This window comes from Phyllostomus hastatus, unplaced genomic scaffold, assembly GCF_019186645.2.
Source record: "Phyllostomus hastatus isolate PE091 unplaced genomic scaffold, TTU_PhHast_1.1 phas_scaffold_501, whole genome shotgun sequence".
Classification (NCBI taxonomy): Eukaryota; Metazoa; Chordata; class Mammalia; order Chiroptera; family Phyllostomidae; genus Phyllostomus; species Phyllostomus hastatus.
In genome coordinates, this window is record NW_025334033.1 from 1236814 (window position 1) to 1244485 (window position 7672).

The following is a 7672-nucleotide window of genomic DNA, read 5'->3' on the forward strand; positions in this document are numbered from 1 at the left end:
TTCCATGGTGCTCTAAATACTCTGAGAGGGTTTGTTTGTTCTTTGTTTTTTTTGAGTTCAAAAGGAAACCAAATTTTTGATACTCAATCTTTTGAGCGTATTGAATGAACAAAGGTATAGGGGAATAGGCCCACCTGTGATGTATAATAGCAGCAATGCCTGTCAGAGAAGATGCCTCCTGTGTACCATGAAGCTTTACAGGGAGACCACAGAAATGCTCTTTCACTGGCTTTAATGTGGAAGCCCTGTGTGAGAACCTCATGCATGGCTTATTTTACTTCCCTTGCACACAATTCTAGTGGCCTATTTCCTGTAGTGTATGTTGAACTACATACTCTATATCGATATTGATATCGATATGTATGTGTGTGTGTGTGTGTGTGTGTGTGTATACATATATATATATATATATATATATGTATATATATATATATGCCATTTTAGTTGCTGTTGGAATTCTCAGGTAACTCTTCATGTGATCCTATAATTTTCCATGTTTTCCCTAGGTGCCTTCTTATTTCTTGCCTAGGGGTTTCATTAATATTTATGGTAAGTTCACCCATAGGGATTATTAAAAAAAGTGTGCTACATTAACTATGGGGGGATGACTCCCTGCTCTCCTTTAGCTTGTGTTTCTCAAACATAATATGTGATTTTGTGCCACATCATGCACACAGCCTCTAATTAAATGCGTTCCTGAAAGACAATTTTATTGGGAGAAGATAATTTTGTATCATACTAAATATGTACATATTATGGAGGAGAAAGTGTAGTTTGTGATAAATTTTAAGATAAAAACTTTGATTTTTCAAAGAAATATTGTCCCCAAGTGCCCCATGATTTCTGACCACTGGTGTCAAACATGCTTTGTTAGTGGGAAGGTTTGAAACTCTGTATCGTTACTTACCTCCAGCAGGCCTATCTTCCTGGCACACATAATTTCATTCTCAGTATGGCATCTCCTTTTATTTTCCAAACGGGAAACCAAATGGGTCTCCTCTTATTTTCAGTAAATTGGTCTCTCAGCTGATAACTTTGGTGTTTCAGCATGGGGTTTGGGCACAAAAAATAGCAATTGTTGTTGGGATTATTTTCTCTGAGACTTTGCTCTACAGCTTTCTGAAAGGCATAAAAATATGTTTAGGGCATTGTTATTCCATATTACAAGTAATATTGGGGTTGTCACAATTGATTGGGGGAGGAAGCACTATGAGCAAAGATGCCTAGTTGGGAGAAAATGTATTTAAAGTAAAGCAACAAGACTGATCATTGTAAAGTGCAGGGCTGAGGTGGTGGATCAATAAGAGAGATGACTGATGGAACAGTCTATTGAATGAAGTCTTTGATGACAGGAAGAAAAGTTTGTACTTTATCTCTAAGTGAGAGAGGTATGAAACATACTCTGTTTTTTGGTGTGAAAGCCTCAAACAATGGGAAATGTCCATTACTGGGTGTTTTGTTTTGGTGGCACCTTGATCCACTGTCTTTAAGAATATTTATTTTTTGAGTTTAGAAGATTGCACCCTCTCTTGAAAGGGTGCAGATACACATGCATTTGATTCCTTCCACCAGCTGGGATTGAACCAGGAGAGGTACATCACAAAAGAGCATATATTATAATAACACCATATAATTACTCAGCGAGGTCTTGCATGTTTAAAATGTCTTATTGAACATTTATCTCAATAAGCTGAACTTGAACTGTCAAAGAACTGTGAAAAATAAGTCTCTCTCTCTACTTAAGTGCAAGCCAGGACACAATTTACTGAAGCTGTTCTCTATTGTTGTTATAAATAACTTAGGTCAGAAGTGGCAAATTCTTCTCTTTCAAAAATATCTAAGTTTTGGTTAATTCTTAATCCCAGGAATTTCTTTCTTTTTTTTTTTAACATTTAACTTGTCTCCAAACTTTTATTGTTATAAAAAAACATTGCAACAAAAAATTTTGCACATAATTTCACATATGTGAAAATATAACTACAAGTTAAATTTCTAGTAGTGGGATTACAGGGTTAAAGGATAAATGTCATTGTGATTTTGATAGACATGGCTAAATTGTCCTCCATAGATGTCAAATTGAACTATAGTGCTATCAAAAATGTATGAGTGATAACATTCACCCAACAAAAGTATATCACTAAGTTTTCTGCTGATCTCATAACTTTAATTAACATTTTACTTACTATGAGTAAGATTGACAATCTTTTCAAATATTTAAAAGCCACTTGTAATTCCTTTTCCAACTCTCTGTTTACATCTCTTTTCCATTTTCTCATATTGTTGCATTTAAAAAAATTGATTCATAGAAGTTATTTATATGTAAAGACAGCTCTTAAAAAATAAAACAATAAGGTTAAAAATAAAATAAAATAAAAAATAAAAGTAAACATTGGAGAGGGAGATATTGAATTATCACTATTTTAAGTAATACAATTGGATGCCTAAAAATCTCAAGATAATTAACTAAAAACATATTGAAATTTAGAGAATTCAGTAAGGTGACTGACTAAAAAATTAATATACAAAAATTAGTAGCCTTAATATATTGAAATAAAGTAAGAGATCTAATAAAAGATGGGATCCACATACAATAACAGTAAAATTGACAAAGTACCTGTAAATGATCTTAACAAGACATACAAAAAAATTTTATGAAGTAAACTTGAAGGCAGAAATCATAAAAGTAGCTGAGGAAACCATAAGAATTTTCCCTCTCACAAATTTGGAGTAGAAGAAGACTCACTTTGTAAGCATATCACAAAGGCCAGAAGCCATAAATGTAAAACTTTAATAAAGCTGACTATAAAATATTTTATTCATGACCAAAAGAATGCAACTCATATTTAAAAAGCTGTCTTTAATCCCAGGACTTTCTTTTAGGCATCATTCATGTCTTTGTTTGGAGGCTCTAGGTAAGGGGATTTAAGAGTGGAGTCATATGATAATGATATTCTTAGTTTTTTTGAGGAGCCTCCATACTGCTTTCCATAGTGGCTGTACCAGAATATACAGGTTGTGTATCACAGAAATACATGATGAATGTATTTCTTATAATTTTATGAACTAATGTTACCCAATACATTTAATTTAAAAAATTAAAAGAGGAGTTGCTGCTAAGTTTATGAAAGCGATGATCTTCTGAATTCCTGCTGGGTTCCCTGATTTTGGGCTCACATACAACACCAAAGGTTTCCATAGAATAGAGACTCCACCATTAGGTGGGACCCACATGTGGAGAAAGCTTTAGTTTGATCATTGCCAGAGGGCACACGAGGCACAACTCTGAGTACCAGAGTGTAAGATCCCAAGATGGAAAGGAGAGGCCCAAACATAATCATTGAGTTGGAGGTGTAGCAGATAAGCTCAGTGGAAGGAGCAGGGGTGCAAGACACTGCGAGCAATGGCCCTGGGTCACTCACAAAGCAGTCAGTGATATTGGGAGATAAGGACAATGGGGACTGGATAGCCAAGAAATCCACTCAACCAGCAAACACAGACCTGGATCACACAGAACTTCCCAGTCATGCTGGAGGGGTAATGTAGTGGGTGACAGATGGCTAAGTACTAATCATAAGCCTAGTTTAGGATTAAGTGATACTGATAAGAAGAAACACTGTTGTGCCCAGTGAAAATAATAAATATAATTGGAGCAAGCAGCCAGTGAAGGAGATGGCCTTGGTATAAGAGAGGATGTTGACCAGCATGTTTGGAATAGTGGAGGAAATGTGCCAGATCTCTCGGAAGGCAGTTTCCCAGGAGGGTGTACATGGGTGTGTGAAGCCGCTTGTGCCACTTCACTGCACAGACAATAGCCCCATTTCCTACCTAGCTGGGTCAGAAAGTAGGCTACCAGGATTAATGAGAAGCAGCAGCTCTGCATTTCCCCTGGACCAGGGAAACCTGGAGGACAAACCCAGTTACAAAGTGCATTGTTGTATTCTGGGATCCCAAAGCTGTTAGAGAAACAGAAGTAACTGAAGAATGAAAATGAACATTTGTAGGTTTTACTTATTAGTAAATTTATTAATTTACTAATTAATAAATTATTAATTAATTAAGCAATTTATTACTTGCTTGGAAATGTACAAAGTATTTTTGTACACATGATCTCATTTGATTTTCCTAATGACCTTTTGAACTATAGGGATGTGTGCTTTATCCTTCTCTTTTATAGAGTATAAAACTGAAGTTTAGAGAGATTTAAGGGATTTCTTTAAATGTGCAAAGTCAGTAACTCCTAGAAACACTGGCCCATTTGGAGACTGGTTTGGAACAATCCTCGCTTCATTTAAAATATTCCTATAATCTGGAGTTTCAGTAATGTTTCCTCTTGCGTGTTAAAATCATTACCCTTTTGATATCCTATATACAGGTATAAACTTTGGATACATCCTTTTACTTTGAAACAAAATTGAATATAAATATAAAGTGAAAATAGCTTCCTTAATTTGCCTCCTTAGAGTTTCACAGATAGAAGTTCAATAAAAAGCAGCTAAGAATGGAACTGTGGATGGGAGTTGAGCCTCCTTGCTTTTGCTGCCCTCAGGGAGGGTTCGCACAACACTCAGGGATCTGTAAAGTGCTTTGAAAGCTATCTATCTAGTTCTCACTACACAGCATCTAGATTTGCTGAATAATTTGCCCCATTCCCCTCTCGCGGAGTTCTGGTTCTCTCAAAGTATTTCTTTAAGTTGAGGAATGTCTGTCTCCTTTATTATTTATGCATATTGATCCTGGGACTCTCCTTTGTTGAAGCTACACAAATAAAGTCTAATTCCTCTTTCAGTGTGGCAAGGGTGTGGGCCTTAAATAACTGATGGCAGCTACTATGTCCCCTATACACGATTTCTTTTGGAGGCCACCATTTTTGTGTGGCTTGTTTCCCCCTAAGCTGCAGTATTACATCATGGTTGGGCTCTTGGAGTACCTTGCAGCTAGGTATGTCCATTTTTCTAGTATATAAAACTGTGTGCCTTGCCTTGGCTGGGTTGTCCAGTTGGTTGCAATATTGTCCTGTACACCAAAAGGTTGTGGCTTTGATCCCCAGTCAGTGCACATATGTAGGCTGCAGATTCAATTCCCCTCATCGGGGTGCATATAGGAGGTAGCCAAGTGACGTTTCGCTCTCATATCCATGCTTCTCTCTCTCTCCCTCTTCCTCTCCCTCTCTCTCTCTCTCTCTCTCTCTCTCTCTCTCTCTCTCTCTCTCTCTCTCTCTCTCCCCCCTACTCTTCCTCTCTCTCCAGAATCAATAAACATATTCTTGGGTGAGGATTAAAAAAACACACAAGACTTCATTTTTGCTAGGAATAGAATAAAGCCCTAAATACCATAACTTGTCCATTCACCTTGCTTTTTTACCTGATATTTAATTTATAAATTAAATAATCAGTAAAAGGGTGGCCTTAGAATATGCAGAGACCAGAAATATCTCTATAGGATGAATTAGGAGTTGAGACGACTATATAAACTCAGATGTTTTACTAACAACCTTCCTAAAGCTATTGGTCCAGGCTTATTTCTGAGTCCTAAAGTTTCCTGGTTCAAGTTCAAAGTATTTGGCTGGGAGCCACCATCAATATTTTAAATATGGTAATATATTTACTATAAGAGTAGGATAATTGACCATGTTATTTATTAATATCACTGTTAAGATGCTCACAAAATTGTATCCTTGTGCCATTTATACAATCTGCAGAGAGTAAGGGGGCTGCTTCTCAATATTTGGTTAAACTGGAGCAAACCCGGAGGGTAAATGTTTAACTGCCAAGGTGACTTTGGATATTTATATTCATTTATAATATTTTTAGAATGATGAAAAATAGTCTTTCTAATGAACATGATTTTCGTAAAAATCAAAATTTTGTCCAAGCAATTTAGTTCAATGGACTATAATTACAATGACCATAGATATAAAAATTTCTAGGAGAGTTGTAATTTCAAATATATTTCCCATAAACTATGCCTATATCTGCCAGACCACATGCTGTCATTTTTTATTAGAAGATACAGTTACTGGGTTTGCAATAAAAAAGTTGAATGCTAAATTTAAATTGTAGTATATTTTCCACTTATTAATTTTGGCATTTAACAAATGTGTATTCATCATTTATATTAGTAACAGTGTGCTCTGTTCTAGGGTGTATGATTAACATGGAAACTAAAATACCTCCCCTTTTAGAACCTTATAAAAGCAATCAAGGCTGCCTGCCACCTACATCTGTACAGTCATATCTCTAGATGGATGGGGCATCCTTGAGCTGTGTGTTTCACAAGATGCCTAACTTCATGCTGTGGCCCTGAATGGCAGTAGAGTGATAGCAAACTTTATTTGACGTAAGTGAGGTATTTTGGGCTTTTTAAGACAGTAGGCAGAGAACTGAGACACGAAACCAACTTATTCTACTCATTAGCTAGGACATTCTTGGCATAAACAAGTGAAATATAGTTCCATCCCTGGCTGGTGTGGCTCAGTGGATTGAGTACCAGCCTATGAACCAAAGAAATATATAACTCCAATTCATGGTTTTAACCTGAAACCAGGCCTCATAAGCCTTAACTCCCACCTGGCCATTTGACTTCATAATGCCCAAGACCTTTTGACATTTGTGCTGGAGTGAAATTTCAGTTAGCTGTGGAATATGGTAAATAGACAGATGGATAAATGAACTTCACAGATGATTTGAGATCCTAGTGTATCCATTCTTACTGCCTTGAGTACTCCAATGATTCACCTGGGATAACTGTTCTTGTTCTACATTCCACTCCAACCCCTGGAAATCAAAACTAAAACAGAATGAAATGCACTGATATATGCCCTCATGTCACCAGCTACTGGAGTTACCCATGTTGAAAATACTGGTGTTACATTTGTAATGTAATATAAATCAACTATAGTTTAGCTCTGCCAGGTTAGTTGAAGAATGAAATGTTGGGGGACCCCACTGAGAAGTATCTTCTTTTTTTTTAAGATTTTATTTATTTGTTTTTTAGAGAGGGAAGGGAGGGAGAAAGAGAGAGAGAGAGAAACATCAATGTGCGGTTGCTGGGGGGCCATGGCCTGCAACCCAGGCATGTGCCCTGACTGGGAATCGAACCTGTGATGCTTTGGTTCCCAGCCTGTGCTCAATCCACTGAGCTATGCCAGCCAGGGCTAGAAGTATCTTCTTTAACGTGTGCATTGGAAAATCAGCAGCAGTGAATCAAGTCTTTCTTTATTAGTCTTTGATGCCTGGACAATGGTTTGCTTTGGTCTTGTGTAGATTAGCATATGCTCATTCTGTTCTCAGAACTTTTTTCAAGGCAGCTGTCATCTCCTTGGTTTGTAAGCTGTGGAAGTTGAAAGATTTATATGATCTGAAGAGAAACCAGAGAATGGTTTGTAAGCTGTAAATCATGGAGTTTAAGAAGGGAGTCACCACTGAATAGAGCAAAGTCATAATCTTCTGAATTTCAGCCTGGTTATCAGCTGTGGGGCTCACATCCGTTTCCAAAAGAGTCCTGAAGAATAAGCATACCACTGTCAGATATGATCCACAGGTGGAAAAGGCCTTCCTCTGGCCATCTGTGAAAAGGACTTGGAAAAAAAAAACACTGAATCACACTGAATTTATCAGAGTGATTTTGGCTCACAAAACCATACAGGTTTCAAGTGTACAACTCAAAACATCAT

At 36.9% G+C, this 7672-nt stretch overlaps 1 pseudogene; it reads right to left on the reverse strand.

Annotated features, from left to right (window-relative positions):
- Positions 1-3087: 3087 nt before the first annotated feature.
- On the reverse strand, positions 3088-6848 carry LOC123808419 (annotated as a pseudogene).
- Positions 6849-7672: the final 824 nt, after the last annotated feature.